We start from the raw sequence: 19,396 nt of genomic DNA on the forward strand, positions 1-19,396 counted from the left end.
TGAGCCAGAGCTCGATAACTCATTGGAACGCTCCTTAAGATAACCTCGCTACATATATCTAATACTCCTATATTGCTACAAAAGGCTAGGTATATTCCCAAACATCAGAGTGCCGATATATTGCTGTTTAAACGTTTTTGTTTTTGTATTCAATAATCGAATGTACCTAAATTTCAATTTTTTCTTGTCACGAAAATTTTATAGGCTGTCTTGTTTTGATTTCGAATTCAAAACACATTGCGAGCATTTTCTATTAGCAATAGCTAAATGTAAACTTTATCTAAGTACTCATTCAATTTGAGAAAGGGTGGCATCTCTGGCAATGAAACGACAATCCTCGTGTTCCAATGAAACGTGAACCAGATACGGATAGATCTCTATCTGTATCTTTGTTCATGTTTCATTAGAACACGAGGAATATTTACGAAAAGGTAGAGCTGGATTCTATTAAATTTTTTAGATAATCGATTTTTTCGATTCGATTCCCAAAAAAAAAAATCGATTTAATCGATTAAATCGAGCTGAAAATAGTTGATTGCTGCTCAATTGTTTACCAAGGTTGTACCGCTAAAAAAAGCTCGGCAGGTTCTTTATCGTTTCGTTGACTGAGGCTCTTTGGCAACATCAAGGAGTACCACAGAGTTATTCACTGGTTCCTCCCATCGAAATGAGATTGATAGTGTACTCGCTACCTAAATATCATGCTTTCTGTGTTTTTTTCAGATATTCCAACTTTGTGCGCAGACATTTCTTCAGTTAGTTCTGCCTTCTCTGAAATGTTAGCTTAGAAATCACAAGGAAAACAACTTTTGGCTATAACCCTCTATTAATCTCTCATCATAGATGCGCTATCAAGAGTCGATGGCATGACCCTTTTCAAGAGAAAAGTCATGCCGATGAATTATGGTCATCTCCGTCGAACCAGCCGATAGGTCCTGTTCTGGGAATTCATGAATAGTTTCGGCACAGAAAGTGTCGGGCGGAAAGGATCAGGCGAAGCGGAAGACCTCCGCCAATACAATAAGACTTGATCTCCCTTGGTGCTCGTAATTGGTGTCAGTTATGTTGAAGCCGGGATAGCTAGGCTGACTTGCGCAACTGCAATGCCAAAATCTCCTAGGCGGCAAAGCGCCAATTGTTGGTGATGATAAAATTTCTTCATATTTCTCCTTTTACTCAGAGCCACCATAATAATGGCGTATAGTCATAGTCATAATTCACGGTTTTTAAAAAAGTCGAGCTTTTTGAAAATTTAAACACTATTTTATTTGGTTTATTTGAATACGCCCCAATAAAGCTAAATTGATAAAAAAAAATTACAACATATATATTTTCTGCACGGTTTTATCAATAAATATGAAATAGGTACAGTTGCTGAAAGATGATCAAAACTCCGAAGGCTAAAAAAATCGAACGATTCTAAAAAGAAATTCGATTCTTCATTTCTTAAAAAAAGATAGACTGAATCCATTAAAAATCGAATCGAAATCCAGCTCTACGAAAAGGTCAAAGCAGAATTAAGAAAAAAACCATTTCTTCGCCCAAATTTTGTGCAGGATTCAGCAAAATATTTTTGATTATATTTTTATATAATTTGAGCACTTTCTACGCTTTTTAATACTTTTTTAGAATGGTGTCCAGCAGCAACAGCAAGGTCCACCACTATTACAGGACATATTTCCAGTTGCGTTCCGTGACAAACTATACGCCACAAAATCAAATGCCACTTTCCCAAAAAAGAAGTTAGTGAATAGCAGAGTTGTTAAAATTATTGTTAGGCTATTTACCGCTGTGAAATATTTTTAAAATTTAATTAATAGCGCTACTGAAATCCTAGCGCTGAGGAATCCAAAATAAGGTATATTTGTAAAGAGCGAATTGTTCATAAGCTGTGTGGTATATACTACAACTGAGTATAAAAATACAAAAAAAAAAAAAAACAATATAATGCCCAAACAAGAATACATCTGTATCTGTGCACACAAATGTTGATATGGGAACAGGCAACCGGACTAAACAAATTTGTGGATGAGTTGCTTCAAAAATTGAGAGTGCGCAACAGAATCTACTTATGTTTTAAAAAATTGCATGCTCAAAACAAAGGATGAGAGAGCCGTTAATGGCAAGATTTTAATTTGGTGGTTAAACAACATTGGTTGTGTAGGCAAGATTTTAATAATAAAACTACAATATAGCAAACAGTACAAGGAAAAAAACTTAAAGTACAGGCACAACTGAATAAATTTATGTATCTATATGACGATATGTATGAAAATGAGCGTAGACAGGAGCAGACAATAAAACAGGAAAAAATTAAATATGCTTCAGCGCATTTCTTGCATGATGAGACACTAAAATTAAATAAGGGAGATGTTGCAAACTGAAAAAAAAGCAAACACAAAAAAAATTATGTACAGCAGAGAAGTTAGTACAACCAACAAAACAATTACTGACACCTTCAAATTAGCGGAACAGTTATGAGAAAAAAAAGTATTTAGTAGCTGAATAAAACGTTATTAAAAGAAAAATATAAATCACACCCCAATAAATAAATAAAAACGCTTGCCCGAGTTGTTGCCTTCATTCACAAATATGTATAATTGGTAATCTGAAATTATTTTTTGTGGATGCTCTGGGACCGAAGTATATAGTACCAAGGAAACAATCTTTAAGTTCTTGTTCCAGCGTCCAGCCTTTTCTCAGATATGAAATTTAAAAAACTTAATTGAAAGTATAGTACCTCAACACATTGAAATTTCAATACATAGCTACTCTGTCTTCTACTACTATTCTGGAACTATTTTGCAGTAAAATTTGGAAACAGTTCCTAAAAATAGCAGCCCTAGAGCTAGAAATCTCGTATCTCATTCCCTACCCGTAACAAAAGCGAAAGTACAAATAGAACTGGTTAAGCAAAAGCCAAAGTTAAACTACCTTATAATTGTTTGCTTAAGAACCTGTTGACGATCTGCGAAGCAATGCACTTGTGGCAATTGACATCGCCATGTTAAAGTAAACAGTTAAACCAATTGAATGGGTACATGACTAGAATAAGACTGTGTTCAAAATGAATAGCTCAACGCTAGTTTTACGTAAACAAAATTTTCAGCAGGGTTCATAACTACAATCCGGTGAGTTTGAGTTGTTGTAGAATTCACTTTTCGTAAGATATTTCATGTACAATGCTGCCAACCAGTTGGAGTTCGCATATGCGGCAAAATCTGGAAAGACCACAATGAAGTTGTTGTTCAAGTCTTACCGCTAGTGAACTCAACAAAGAGCAAGGATATATCATACGACTCTGGAATGCTTGACTATATAAAAAGGAAGTACCTGGGCGACCGAGCTTTGCTCTGCAACGTTTCATTTTGCTGGGAACGTTTCTCGAGTATCTTCATGCGCCGAATTATTACTTTCAAACATTTTTTTAGTTATACACTATGAAAGTTTCACAATTTTATTACATTCCAAAAACTTGTAAATTTCACGAACGACAACTATTAGTTAGTTTAATTAAATGTCAAATTACTTCCCTAAGCGACATCTGTTGGTATGTAGTTAAATGGTTAGATATCGTTTTCAAATTGAACATATGCCTCTAGTGTTCAACGGTAGCAAATTACCATGGTGAGATATCTTTTTGCTATGGTGAGAAATCTTTCTAATAGTAATCTGTGAGAAATTGCAATTATTAGCTGTGTTTTTTTTTCATCTATATACGTTTAAGCTTAAACTTTATATGGACTGCTACGAGACAAACTTTAAATACACCTCTGAAATTGCTACGTATATAATTAGTACTACTAAATTTCAATACGCATTATACTCAGATGTAACTGAAATATGTGTCTATGTTTCACCCTCTACACTAATTCTGTGTGTTCTATGCGCGTCCACTATTTATTACAACTGATTCAGCTATATGTTATACACAGAAATACAACAGAGGGTTGTGTCTCCGCTTTTCGGTACACCCTGTTGCTGTAGGTAGTTGTTTAACCACAGCCGCTAGATGGGTCTCCTAAGCATTATCTAAGCGAGGATGGGCGTTTTTTTTTTCACGCGCAAACGAAACGTATACGCGTGTAAAAAAAAAACACGGCTATTCATTTCATATTTACCTAAAATATGCATTTAAATATATTTTGCTAGAATTTGCCACGGTGCCTTGATATTGCATTTCAATTTTATTGGCGTGTGTGAAATTAAGAAAATTAAGTCGAATCATGTGTAAGATTGTTTTACGAAGATCTTTAACTTTAATGTTCTTCTTTAAAGCTTTAATAGAATATGAGTAAGTAGAGTACTATTTCGTCTAACTACCCCAACCCGAAATGGCAACCCTAATGTCCCTATTGTAATGCGGAGTGAAATACTTTTCGTTTGATACCCATATTGGCATATCTCATGCAATTTTTTTTAATTTCGAATAGGTGGCAACCCTAAATGGCAACCCTACTCAAAAATGTCCCCATTGTAATGCGGAGTGAAATACCTTTCGTTTGATACACATATCGGCATATCTCATGCAATTTTTTTAATTTCGAATAGGTGGTAGAGGTTTACGCCGATCAGTTTATCGGCGGCGGCAGCGTAGGCTCTATTATATACCGGCGACGGCGGCGTAGGCGGCGCGCCGGCGTACGCCGGTGTTCTTACATTAAAAAGCTTGATTTTTCTATTAAAAAAAATAATATTTAGGAAAGGTTTTGCTTGTGTGTATTTAAGGAAATCAACGTTTTGGCCGTTTCGGAAAGATCCGGGGGTTTAGCCTCAAAATCTCGCAGATCGTTCAAAAATATTCAGCAGTAGCTCCTTGCGGAGGGATTGTCCCTCGTTCGCTTAATCCGGAGGGACTTCGAATCTAACCCCGGTCTTTGGAATTGGTACTGCTGCGTCTGCTGAAAAGAAATAGAGATACATAAAATGGTCAACCGTTTGTCTGTATATCTCGTGCGAAGCGTAGTTTCACCTGGGGTTAACTCCTAATAATCGTCGCGAACACAATTTCTTTAAATCATTTGTGGCTCCTTGGCGGTCACGCACAAAGGCAACTTATGGTTGCTATTAATGGTTTTTAATACTGTAACGAATTTACTTGCAAATCCTCTTATTTGCAATCCTCTGCTAAGTTCGAATCACTAAACTGTTGAATAAATAACTCCAATATTGAATAATGGAAAAATGGCCTTTATTAAAGTACTTCACAATAACACTGAAACTGTGCAACGAATAGCTTGCTTAATAACCAGGCTGATTGATAGCTCAATGAAACTCTACTATTCAAAATAATACTGCTATTGCTCGCTAGATATCGTCTTAATCGCAACTGCTTGACAACTCAAATCAAACTGAATTACTTCTTACTCGCTTGCCCCGCTTTTATAGTTTACGCTGCATACTTCTAGGCTCTTCGATTTCCAGAACTTACTAGTTGTTTCGGCTACAAAATCGCCAGCCACAACTACGTGCACAAATTATTGCTCTCTCTTGTGACAACTCAGATAAGATATATGCATGTGTTTGTGCATTGCCGCTCCGCTGCTCGTATACGTACATATGTGTAGACGCAATTATTTATTCGTTTATGTAGATACATAAAGATTGAATTATTGATGTGAATGTTTGTAGTTTACAGTCTCTCGCGCGCACATAGGCATATAAGTAAATGCATCTGTGTGTGACATCTCTCTGGGCTGCCTTATATATGTGTATACTTGATTTGATTATTAACGTAAATACTGCTTGGCATGGCCTTAGCATAGCCTTAGTGATGGGATAATTTAGTGATGCTAATATCCGTGACAATACTCATGCCTTTCGTGGCACAGATCGCCTCCAGTTTTTTCGACTGTTTTTAAGAGCTACAATTCCCGATGTACGAACAGTAGCAATCCCTACCACCAGTCCCTACCACGGCTGACAGAAGCTATAGGACTGCGACTTCGAACGTATACCTTCGTCGACGTCACTTTCCTAGAAGCTCTAGGTGTAACTCCGAAGATTTTCTAACGGATGTTTTTGTCGCGCTATGCTGCCTAGCTACACTAGAGAAACACCTTGAGACATTAAGGAGTGACTATTCGGCCAAGGATGCCGCCCTCGAAATCATATGCAGTCTAAGTGGATGTCATTGCGTAACTCATGGGTGAGAATCGTATAATCCTCAGCACATCTACATAATTAAAATTTTACAAGGACCCTGGATAAAATTTTTAAAATCTAGACCAAAATTTGCAAACGTTTGTGTTCACAACATTGATTTCAATAGTCTTCGTTAAATCAAAACTATATTTTATAATGAAAGTGACCGATTTTAAGTTGAAAGATGTTAACTGCTGTTTTCCGGCCTTATTATATAAGAGCTCATTATGGATGACCGCGTAGCTTCAGTTTTCAGACTAGTTCGACTGTCGACTACGTTAGAGTAGTAGCACACACGGTCATTATTTCAACTGTCTTGGGAAAGCTTTTGCTTCACCACTTTGAGTGTCCTTGCGAAGGAAGCCTCACCTGGTAAATATATGTGCCTACGTATGCACATTTGTAAAAGAAGCCGTAACGTGTAGGTGATATTTAAACTTGGTTTATAGGCTATAATCAACGTAATTCACTCCAAGGAACTAGTTTTGGATAGGGCCGCCAACTAATATAAAATTCTTTAAAAAATCGGCACCTTTTTGGGTAATTTGCTTTTTTTAACAACTTGAGGACAATTTGAAAACATGTTCGCCTTGGGTCATTTTATTCGAATTCATTGTTCATTATTAATTTTTTGAAAAAAAAATATGCAAAGTGAGCATATAAATTTATTATATAACTTTTCTTTTAGTGTTTTGTTTTAATAACTTGGTGAATTGGGTGATGCAAAGTCCGTGTTAAGCTGACATCGAAAGCGTGTGTTTTTTTAAATAACTTTTGAACAGTTAGAAAGAGTTAAATTTCGCAATTAGTTTCAGTGTGATGCGCATCCGATGGTACTACTTTCGACCATATCCGACCAATTTTCGACAGTATTAAACGAGTAGAAAATATAGTAACGCGCCGGACGCCGCCGCCGCCACGCCGCTATTTTTGATATCCGACTGCGGCGTGCGAAAAACAACAAAAATCGGCGGCAGCGTTTATCGGCGGCGTATATCTCTAATAGGTGGCAACGCTAAATGGCAACCAAAACGCATTCAAAAACGTCCCTATTGTAATGCGGAGTGAAATACCTTTCGTTTGATACCCATATCGTCATATCTCATGCAATTTTTTTTAATTTCGAATATGTGGCAATCTTTTGAAACATTCTGAGTGGCAAAACCTAGGTAGAAAGTCTTAGAAGGTCATACATTATCTCTGTGCCAAATTTCATTTAAATCGGTTGAGCCGTTCCCGAGATCGTTCGGATATACAAACAAACAAGAATTGCTCGTTTAAAGTTATAAGATTGTGACACTTGAGTTGCTTATTCTCAACACACCTCTAAGAGATAACAGTAACAGTAAGCTGTAAACTCAGCATAACAAACGTACCGCTGATTTTAAAATAAAATTACTCCCTAAATTGTCTGGGTTTGATTTGCTTACTTATTTGCAGAACACCCAAAAACACATCTAAGAAACTCAGCACCGATAAATATATGCAGATGTAAATGTGTTCGTATATCCGTTCGTAACACTTTACAACTCTGGGCAATTAATAAAAATGTGTGAACTGTGCGTCGAAACAGGAAATAAAAAAAATAAAGCGTAAAAGTAGCAACTGCTTTTAACAAAAATAGATAAATGCGAACTCAGTAGTCTACTTATCTCAGAGAGATTGTGAAATCAAAGTAATCCAATGCGCGAGCGCGAGATCTGAGAGCTACCTATTACACGAAAAAAAAAAACAAGAAAGTTCCGATTGTCATTATGCCTGAGAAGTATAAGGGTTAGAAGGGTGGTTAATTATTAAAAGACGTTTAATTTTAACTGTACATTATTTATACACACAAAGCATTTTATATCATATTTGAATCTCTTCTTGACGAACCTTTTACAACTCCTTTTTAGAAGGGTTCTCAAATTTGAAAAAATAAACATAATTTTGGTTCCTAAGTTACATGAGGTTTTTCTTTATTTTTAAAATGATTGCTCTAGATACGTCTGTAATCAACTTTTTGATAAGAATTTTATCTGACTTTTTTTTTTTTGTTGACATTCTTTTGCAAGGGATCAAGGATTGTGAACCTTATGAAAACTAAACACATTAAAATCTCGAATTTTACCATTGTAGTGTTTTCGATTTGGGGTATTAGTCTCTATAGGAAAGTCTTATTTTTGATCTCTTTGTGAGATTCCTTAACCGTCTCCAACCGGTACCAACATTTATATATGTATGTATGATATTTTGGACCTTGAAAAGACCATTGAAGGAAAGAGAAGTGAAAAACGTTCGGCATGGCATTACGAAAATAAAAAATTAAAAAAATAAAATTTAACCCCAGTAATTATTTTAAATTTAGTAGCTCTGTTAAGGATTTCAACAAAATGTTGCAAACACCATGGGGGAAGAGTGAAACTACATATACCTACATATATGTATATTTCAGTAGATATACGGAACAAATATGGAAAGCTAAGTTCGGATGTAACCGAACATTCCATACTCAGCTGTCAAATTACAGCTTGCTAATCTTTTAAATTACCTTCTTTTAAAAGTGGGCGGTGCCACGCCCATTGTCCAAAATTTTACTAATTTTCTATTCTGCGTCATAAGGTCAACCCACCTACCAAGTTGCATCGCTCTATCCGTCTTTGGTAATTAATTATTGCACTTGCCCAGGAACTTAGATACAAATTTTATTAAGATACCTCAAAATTTAATCAAGTTATCGTGTTTACGGACGGACGGACGGACATGGCTAAATGAATTTCTTTTTTCGCTGTGAGCTCTGCACAGCTGAGTATAAAAACATAGAGGGGCGGTCATGAGCTATAACAATAAAGAATCAAATTAAGAAAACCTAATATGAAGCATATAATTCGATACAAACACACACATATGCATATGGGGATGTAAATACCATGTACAATAGGGAGGGTCGATTTGTATGAACCAAAGTTAACCGATATCGCGCCATCGATTGTTCGATACGATTTGGGCTCAAGAAAAAAAGTTCCACTACGGGGTTTTAAGGGTTTTTTTCATGACCTATTAAAACAAATGTCATATGTATACCCTGCCCTATTTTTTTATTTTTTTATTTTTTTTTTTTTCAAAAAACTTTATACATGAAAATTTTACAATCAAATGAAAATTTTTTTTTAAAAAAAATGAAATTTCGCAGGCTCGAAAATTATTATTGTGGGTATGCGTAGTGGAACTTTTTTTTCCTGAGCCCAAATCCTATCGAAAAATCGATGGCGCGACATACGGCATACAAGGGATTAATAAGTAAATTAAACTAAGCAACAAGTTGTTGTTTTTGTAGCCGCAAGCTTTACTGAGTAGATATGAAAAAGGGCCAGATGAGAGATGGGAATGAGTTAAAAAAAACATTACAGCTCATTGCCGAATATATTAAATACGACCGCGATTAATGTTCTAAAAGACAAATAGCATAAAGAAATTAATTTGTATGAAGAAATTTTAAAGAGAAACGAAAGAATTTTTTATAAACATAGTGCTATGAGAGAAAAATTAATTGTGACTCAAGAGCATGGCAACTATTTAGTAGACAAAAAAATTGGTTTCATTCCTTAGATTTGCGTTTCATTATTTAAATGTATTTCAATTTAAAATTCAGATTTTGTGAATTAACAGCAGACCGCAGACGCTGTTCTGATCTAATAACTTTGGTTTATTTTCATAACTTTTAAGAAGTTTTTACCTCTTACTCTCCCTTCCCGTTTTCTTTATCCTTTTATTAACTCCTCTCTCTGCGTCTCTTTCTCCCTATCCGTTTTTTACATTCCTACTTTTTCTCTAGCTCCCTCGCCTTCCTCCGCTCCATCTCTTTGTCCTCGTTTAACTATCAGCCCTATTCTGCACATTGTAAATTTTACCAAGTAGCGCAACTAACAGCTGATCGGCGAAAATTCGCACATTCACACGCACAGTTCTCGACTCAGTTTCAAAACAAAACTTTAGATTATTTAATTCAAATTTTAAAGTGAGATAATCCTTACAAGTTTATGTATACAGAATATATATGGCGTTTTTGTTGTTATTAAAACAATAGTTTTATTTATATTAAAGCTTTTATCATTTTTTTTTTTAACTCTGAAAAATCTCCGAACACCATTCCTTCATTATATGACATTCGACTGCCTAGTCCACTGCCTTCCACTCTATTCGCAACATAACCTAGAGGTAGACTTAAGCTGCCAAACTATATAGTAAACAATGATTCTGCATTTCGACTTGGCAATTTTTGTATTCTGTGTTCCAATCTCTTTCGATCCAACTTCGAATCGTTCGATTTTTTGTATTCTGCATTTCGATCGTAGTTCCGTTTTTCTAAGTTGGAAATTAGTTGGCGGAAAAAATTATCTTTTTATTTTTTTATTAATTTATAACAGAATTTTAACAAAAATGTAAGTAAAACTTGTTAAGAACGTAGAAGGCTTGATGATGATTGTTTTTTATATGTTTCCAGGTCAAAAACAACATGTCGATGTCGAAGTCCTTGGACGTATTTGCCCCGCAAAAGTATCTAACACATACTTGAAAGCATCCTTGTTAAGTCGAGAGTTTTTTTTTTGAACCTAAATAAGAGAATAAGTCTTTAAACTTTACCACTTTTAAGTTCAATTTCATACAATTCGTCACTCATCTCAAATGGATTAGGCAAATGTCGCAATATTTGCCTTTCCATTCTCGTCTGGCCATTTTCGTATGCGTTGCTTTCCAACTCCACAAATATGCCGCGGCTATTCCATTATAATAGACAGCTATAATTTGTGTCTGTTCGTTGGGTCCAGTTATATGCCAAAGCAAGCTGCCGGCGTAGAGGATGGTGAAGCGAAAACGTAAACAATCCTTGCGGAAGGAATAAATAAACCTTTATAAAGTATTTTAGGCCAGTGCAATGAAATTAGCATCCTTAAAATTCAGAAAATGTCAACTATATTCGTGCAGGAATCCGTTTTAACAAAACTTGGTGGACACGGCAGGGAATTGGCCAAAAGAACGACAAAAACACACTTACAATTATGAAAGCACTTCACTCAAAAAAATATAACACTGCGGCAATATATTCTATTGCTTTTTTTTTTGTACAAAATGGCGTGGATAATAAAATATAAACGTTTTTCAGTGTTTTTTACAAATTTGCTTTAATTTATTTTGTTCCAATGTTCACACATTCCGTACCAACAGATGATTTCGAAAAATCATTTGCTCTTCCTCTTCTCTTTACGATTCCGTCGTAATGCAGAATACCAAACTTCGACTAAAGCGGAGAGAACGGGAACGTAATCGAAATGCAGAATAGGGGTGTATATCTCTTTCTCCTTCCCATGGTTTCCTTCTCTATAGTTTAATAAAAAACAAAGCAAACAATTTTGTCTAAACATATAAGGGGTGCACCACCCTCACCATTTTTGAGTATTAAAAATAAATAAGATCCGATTCTCAGACCAAGTCAATATGCTCACACAATTTCATAGGAATCGGTCGAGCCGTTTCGAAGGAGTTTAACCACAAATACTGTGACACGAGAATTTCATATATAAGATTAAACTATTTAATTTTTTTTATCTTTTATTTTTTTATTAATTCTTTTTGATTTTCATTCAAATATATTTAAGGTATTGTGTACAAAATGAGTGTGATATCTTATCAGTAAAACTGACTGCCAGGATGTTCGATAGCTTTTTGGAGTTCGGTACGGCGCGTATACAACCGGCTATAGACGCTGGCAAAGGTGACTTTGGTACCTGAACCTTTAAAATGTGTCAATCTCATAAAAGAAAAGAAAATGCATAAAATTTTAACAAATTGCACAATTAATAAGTCACTGCGACAAAACCCATTCAAAACAATAAAATATCCAAAAAGTTAATTAATTCACGAAATCAAAGTTTTGTTGATTATGGATATGGCGAAAAACCAATAATTTTAGGCAGACCTGCGCAACCACATAAAAACAGAAATAAAATGTTTATACAGTTTTCTTTGATATACAAAATTTCGAAGTTTGAGCACCTTATGAGCAAATTTTCTATGGAAAAAAAAAACACTCAAACATAGAAAATCATAAAAAAAAATGAAATTGTTATAATATTTGGGGTACACAGGTAATCAGCTCGTTATCAACTTATTTTGTACGTGTACGTGCTGATATGGTCCTCAAATAGTGGGTACTTTAAGTTGCTTTTCAATCTTGTTCTCATCATTAAAATAATAAGCTGATCGGATTCACTTGTTTCCGACAGCATAAAATACCAAAGATAATAAAAAAAAATTAAGTAATGAATTATATGTAGTAGTTTAAGTTTAGGCCAAAACAGACGGTATAATACTAAAAAAAAAATGTTGGTGTTGTTGTTGTACTGATAAGGACACTCCCCGAAGGTTTGGGGAATGTTATCTATGATTGATGGTCCTTTGTCTGATGCAGATCCGGTACGTTCCGGTAACAAGCACCATTAAGGCACTACGCCGACCATCTTGGGAACGATTTAGTATGACCGCATGAAACCTTCAAAGCCATACCGCCCTGCCACCTCCTAGATTCATGAAAAACTTGCGGTGGTTGTTGTTGTATCGATAAGGTTGCTCCCGGAAGGCTTTGGGGAGTGTTATCGATGTGACGGTCCTTTGACGGATACAGATCCGGTACGCTCCGGTAACACAGCACCATTAAGGTGCTAGCCCGATCATCTCGGGAACGATTTATATGGCCACATTAAACCTTCAGGCCATCCCTCCCTCCCCACCCCCTAGTTCCATGAGGAGCTTGGGGTCGCCAGAGCCTCATCTGTTAGTGAAACGGGATTCGCCGCTCGAAGGTGAGGAGGAGCTATATATTGCACTGGCAACCTGAAGGGTTGCGCTACACAGCCCCTTGAATCTGGTATTTTGTTCACCTCTTACGACAGGCATACCTGCCGCGGGTATATTCTAAGCCCCTAAACCGCTGGGGGATACAAAAAAAAATAAAAGTATCTACATAATAAGAATTTGTCATTTTTAATCTTTAAAATACAGTCGAGATTGTTGTTTTTATAAATTGTTGTTTTTTAATAAATTTTTTTGTATATGTATGGATCTTCTATGGACTTTTATACTATACAACTACAGAAAACAACCCACTTTTCCATCAACTCAACTTCACTTCCTGGCATTACCATTATGCAAAACAACGTGTTTTTACATTCAATGTGTATAATGGTTATATATATATATGTTCCTATGTATTTGTTTATGTACATATGCGTATGTATTTATTTGAACAATACAAAATTTTATTTTCGTCCGCATTAACAAATGCATGTAAAAGAAAAACGTTGAGTTGGTTATTTAGTATGTATGTAGGTACATTGTGTGTATGCATATGCATATGTGATAGATTTATCCTTATGTGTAATATGCTATTCCTTCATATTTGCAACAAAAATTGTGAATAACTCAAAATACAAAGATGATGAGGGAAGCCAAAACTTGTACAACAAAATAAATTCATGAACAGTGAAAATAGCAACATCAAAGCCATTAACGAGAGAGTTTTATGTTGTAAGAAGTAACGAAATATGATAAAAAAAAAACTATAAAAAGAACAAGTTAAATAGCGTGGCATGGACAATACAAAACAATCAAATAAAAAATAGAAGAAGCGAAGCCAAGTGCAAGACAGGAGACGTGCCACATGCGCACACATACACAAATGCGTCCAAGTTAATAAAATAGATACCCGCCCATGGCTTTGGGGATAGTGGGGGTAAAGAAAAAAAGTAAAGTTAAACCAAAAACCGCAAAGCAGAATTATACAAACGCCAATGTAAAATTCATAATTGCTTTTGCAATAATTTTAACTTAAGTATATAATATGCATATATAAAATATCCAAAAATGTACATGGAATACAAGTGATTGCACTTGTTTTTAACTTTTTTCGCTCTTAAATATATAAACTCACCTTTAATAATTAGATATACCTATGTGTGTAGCCGTGTTCTTTTTACCACTTTTTACTGCCATTTACTTATGTATCTTTGCACATTGTTACTCAAACATGTGCGTATGTAAATTATTTATTTAAGTATACACATAGCTTTATTTAAAGTTATTATAAAACACTATGTCCACAAAATGTTGCTGCTACTTTACAATATTCGTCAATTACTATAATTTATTGATTTTTCTCATTCAATATGGCGCCGGAACGCTGTTCGCTTTGGCACACTCTAAATACATTTAAATTTTTATTCACGAATTTATTGCGCCCCTTTGCTTTGACTACAGTACATTTGTGTTTGCCTCTTTTTTTGCACAATTATAATTGTTTACATGCTTTGTGTTTTGGCTATTGTGACACATGCGCGGGATTAAGATATTACAGAGTTGTATTTGTGTGGTATGGTTCATAAAGGCTCGATTAGGATAGAATCGTTCAGCCCAGAGCCCAACTTTGACAGGTGAGATGATATCATTGTCACTTGATATCTGAGATATGCTAGTTAAATAAAGTATCACATACCAGTTAACTCTAATTTATAATCTAGCTAAAGTTCACCGTAATTTTATATAGTACTAATTTGTACGAAAATGCTTAAACTGTAATCTAGGTTTTTATGTTTATTTTGCTTTACAGTTAGAGTTCTTTATATATAGAAGTATAAAAGATAGTAAATTTTCGTGAAAACTCCACGTGACAGAGAGGGTGAAAGAAGCTTCCGCGATAATGTATGCATGTATGAGGATGGCAAGATGCACGCCTTCACTCTCTCATTGGATATTTACGGTGTCAAGCCAATACTTTACTATGAGGACCTTGTTTTTTGGATTGTCACACAATACCCCTTGCAGATTTTCAATTATAATCATAAGCCGACAACAGCATTGCATACCATTTTGTACATTCTGTCTGCAGATCTAACGGAATCTCTAAATTTTTTCCTTATTACCGAATACTGAAGGGAAAATATATCGGAAAGCCAATTATTTAATTACCGATTAGGAACAAGGTTCGAAAATGTAGATAACCTCAGTATATCTAGGACGGCCCCATGGTTCAACTATATACAGGTTGGCTCATCTGTAAAGCAACAAAATATGTCTGTTCAAATCGTCAAAATCTGTGTATTGGTGTTGGTGCGAATGGTATGGAATGGAAACATAAAACTTAGCAGTTTTTGTATGCGTAAGTAAAATGTTGCCAATGTGTTGGTTTCATTTTGAGTTTGCCATCTCCTTTTGACAATCCCTTCGACCATGCAATGACATAAATAAAATCAGCTGATGAGATGAGCCAACCTGTACATAATTGAACCATGGACGGCCCATACATGACACAAAAACCATGCGCAAATATAAAACGACGTACTTTGCGCAAATGAAAATTTTGACATACACGGCTCAAAAACACTGCGCAATATTCATTTTTAAAGAAGCGCAACATGTGAAACATGCGTTTTAGTTGTAAAAAAAGGCACTAATTGTATAAAAAAAACCACTCTTTATTTTCCACAGTGCTGGTAATTCATGGTATAAGTCGAAAAACGCGCACTAGAAGCGTTTATTTTCCATTGTATTTATAATATATATATTGTAACGAATTTGCTGCAAATCCTCTTATTTGCCCCTTTTGCTAGGTTCGTATCGCTAAACTGTTGAATAAATAACTCCAATATTGAATAATGAAAAAATGGCCTTTATTAAAATGCTTCACAATAACACTCAAACTGTGCAACGAATAGCTTAATAACCAAACTGATAGCTCAAATGAAACTCCACTAATCAAAATAATACTGGTATTGCTCGCTAGATATCTTCTTAGTCGTAACTGCTGATCAACTCAAATCAAACTGAATTACTTCTTACTCGCCTGCACCGCTTTTATAGTTTACGCTGCATACTTCTAGGCTCTTCGATTTCCAGAAGTTACTAGTTAGTTCGGCTACAAAATTGCCAGCCACAACTACGTGCACAAATTATTGCTCTCTCTTGTGACAACTCAGATAAGATATATGCATGTATTTGTGCATTGCCGCTCAGATGTTCGTATACGTACATATGTGTAGACGCAATTATTTATTCGTTTATGTAGATACATAATGATTGAATTATTGATGTGCATTCACGTCACTGGTTAGCATCGGCTTAGAGACGATAGCATCGCTCAGTGCTGCTAACATTCGTTACACTACCCTCCACCTAAGTCTGATCGTCCCGATCAGACAAATCTCTCGATCTAAACGCCGCTAGCATCTCCAAATGAACCACCTTTCTATTTCGTGGTTTCCCAATGGTTTGTATGCGGTAGATGGAATTACTGATCTTCTTCACAACCTTGTACGGGCCTTCCCAAATGCACCGAATTTTGGCTGGAACACCTTTCCGCCAGTGAGGGTTGTTTAACAGTACCAAATCTCCCTCCAAGAACCCTTCCGAATTATTGTTCTCATTGTACCTGCGTTTGATCTTACTACTCATTATCCTTAGTCGTTTCCTCACACTCTGTTGTTTGACCAATGAACTACTTCGCAGAGCTTGCGCTTGACGGATTGGCTTGACAATATCGTTCCGCCGTTTCCCAACAGAAGTGCGCGATGGCTTGAAACCACCCTTGCATGCTTCCTGCAAAATTCTTGCAGTTGTTTTAGTGCGTCCATTAGGGTTTGTCAATGCCGGTGTTTTTGTCGCAGGTACTTTTGATTTCGCTTTGTTTGGCCCATTCGTTTCATCAACCTTTACCTTTGACTTTCGTGGCCTTTGTCGACTTTTCTCCACCAGTACTCGATTACTGCTGAAACCTTTTTCCAGACTGAAGTTAATTGGCACATCCTGGTTCTTATAAAGCATCACCCTTTTCTGCATATCGATCCTGATGTCATGGTCAACCAAGAAGTCCACTCCCAATATGACTTCATCAACGATCTCCGCCACAACGAATTTGTGTAAAACCATGACCTTCCCAATCAGTACTTCACATATCACTTCTCCCTGGACTTGGTTATACTCGCCTGTGACCGTACGCAACCTTGCTCCAGGTAACGGTTTAACTCTCTTGTTGACTAATTCAGATCGAATCAAGGAATGAGATGCGCCCGTATCTACAGTCAGTACACGCTCCTTGCCATCGACATTGCCTCTGACGGTAAGACTGCTCGATTTTCTACCAATTTGCAACCCAGATATCACAGGACATTCAACAGCCGGGGCAAGTTTTCGTTCTTTACTTTCGACACGCTCTTGCTCATTTCCGCCAGCTTTGCGTTTACGGCCACCCACATTGTTGGAACTATTAGGACCAAGATCGCAATGACGTGCAATGTGACCTGGGTTGCCGCACTTGACACATTTAATAACTGCGGCATTCTTCTGTTGAGATCGCTTTAGTGCTTCCAAAATTGTGTCTACCCACTCTGGCCTTTCTACTTCCACACGGCGTGCTTTGAAGACTGGCTTACACAAAAGCGACGCTGTTTCCTGAATCAGAGCATGCGATACCGTTTCTGCGAATGTGGGTTTTGGGTTTGCATATGTCGCTCGTTTCGTTTCTACGTCCCGTATGCCGTTTATAAAACTCTGGATTTTTACCCTCTCGGTGTATTCCACAGGTGCGTCCGCATTTGCGAGATGAGCCAACCTTTCAACATCCGAGGCAAACTCCTGCAAAGTCTCATCCGCTCTTTGGTGACGGTTTTGCAACTCAATTTGGAATATCTGTTTCCTATGCTCGCTTCCATAACGTCGTTCTACAGCAGCCATCAATGTTTCATAACTGTTCCGTTCGTACTCTGGAATCGTCTGTAAGATTTCCGCTGCAGGCCCTTTCAATGCCACGAACAGTGCAGCAACTTTATCTTCATCATTCCAGTTGTTCGCTGTCGACGTCTTCTCAAATTGGAGCTTAAATACCTGGAATGGAACAGAACCATCAAACGTTGGGGATTTTACCTTCGGATTACTCGCTGAAACTGCTGGACGATTTAATTGTAACTGCTCCATACGACCCTTCAAATCATCGACTTCTGCCTGAAATTGAGCGATTTTTGCATCCTGCGCTTCCAGCTTTGATGTTACCCTTGCTTCCTGTGCTTCTAACTGTGAAGACAATGTTGCCACCTGTAATGATAAGCGCTCCTCTTGTTCTTCCATCTTTGATGTTATGCGTGTCTCCTGCGATTCCAGTTGGGATGCCATATATGTCTTCTGTTCTACCAATTGCATTTCCATCTTGGATGTAATCTGTGTCGACATTTCTGACATTCGCGTTTCTTGTGCTTCAATCTTCGATGTTATTCGTGTCTCTTGGGATTCCATCTGTGATGACATATACGTTTTCTGTTCTTCTAGTTGAGATGCCAGTTGAGATGTTATATCTGTCTTTTGCGATTCCAGTTGAGAAGCCACTGTCGATGTTTGAGCAGATATTGCAGCCAAAATCATGTTCAAATCTGTGCTGGTAACCGTCTGCGATGTTTCGTTTTTCTCTTCAATTTTTGTTGTCTCCTCCCCATCAAGGTGAAAGACATACTCTTCCACATCAATTCCTTCTGCTTCCATTGCCTCTCGTAGCCGTGCCTGAAGTTCAAGTTTAACGCCGCTTGTATTCAATCCACGGGTCTCCAACTCCTTCTTTAGTTGCTGGATCTTCAGTTCACCGAACTTTCCCATGTCCTTGTTGTCCTTTGGAATTTATTCAACAATCCCACTTCTGACACCAATTGTAACGAATTTGCTGCAAATCCTCTTATTTGCCCCTTTTGCTAGGTTCGTATCGCTAAACTGTTGAATAAATAACTCCAATATTGAATAATGAAAAAATGGCCTTTATTAAAATGCTTCACAATAACACTCAAACTGTGCAACGAATAGCTTAATAACCAAACTGATAGCTCCTCCACTAATCAAAATAATACTGGTATTGCTCGCTAGATATCTTCTTAGTCGTAACTGCTGATCAACTCAAATCAAACTGAATTACTTCTTACTCGCCTGCACCGCTTTTATAGTTTACGCTGCATACTTCTAGGCTCTTCGATTTCCAGAAGTTACTAGTTAGTTCGGCTACAAAATTGCCAGCCACAACTACGTGCACAAATTATTTCTCTTGTGACAACTCAGATAAGATATATGCATGTATTTGTGCATTGCCGCTCAGATGTTCGTATACGTACATATGTGTAGACGCAATTATTTATTCGTTTATGTAGATACATAATGATTGAATTATTGATGTGCATTCACGTCACTGGTT

The 19,396-nt window shown here is 36.6% G+C and overlaps 1 protein-coding gene across 2 annotated transcripts in view; it reads right to left on the reverse strand.

The window, feature by feature from the left end:
• The window catches only part of LOC137249016 (protein bric-a-brac 1), a 45,129-nt gene extending 30,671 nt beyond the window's left edge, over positions 1-14,458 (reverse strand). For both annotated transcript variants that reach the window (XR_010952234.1, XM_067780075.1), the window contains exon 1: positions 14,111-14,458. The gene's annotated coding sequence lies outside the window, so the exon portion shown is untranslated. The remainder of the gene's footprint in view (positions 1-14,110) is intronic.
• Positions 14,459-19,396: the final 4,938 nt, after the last annotated feature.

This window comes from Eurosta solidaginis, chromosome 4, assembly GCF_040869045.1.
Source record: "Eurosta solidaginis isolate ZX-2024a chromosome 4, ASM4086904v1, whole genome shotgun sequence".
Taxonomy (NCBI): Eukaryota; Metazoa; Arthropoda; class Insecta; order Diptera; family Tephritidae; genus Eurosta; species Eurosta solidaginis.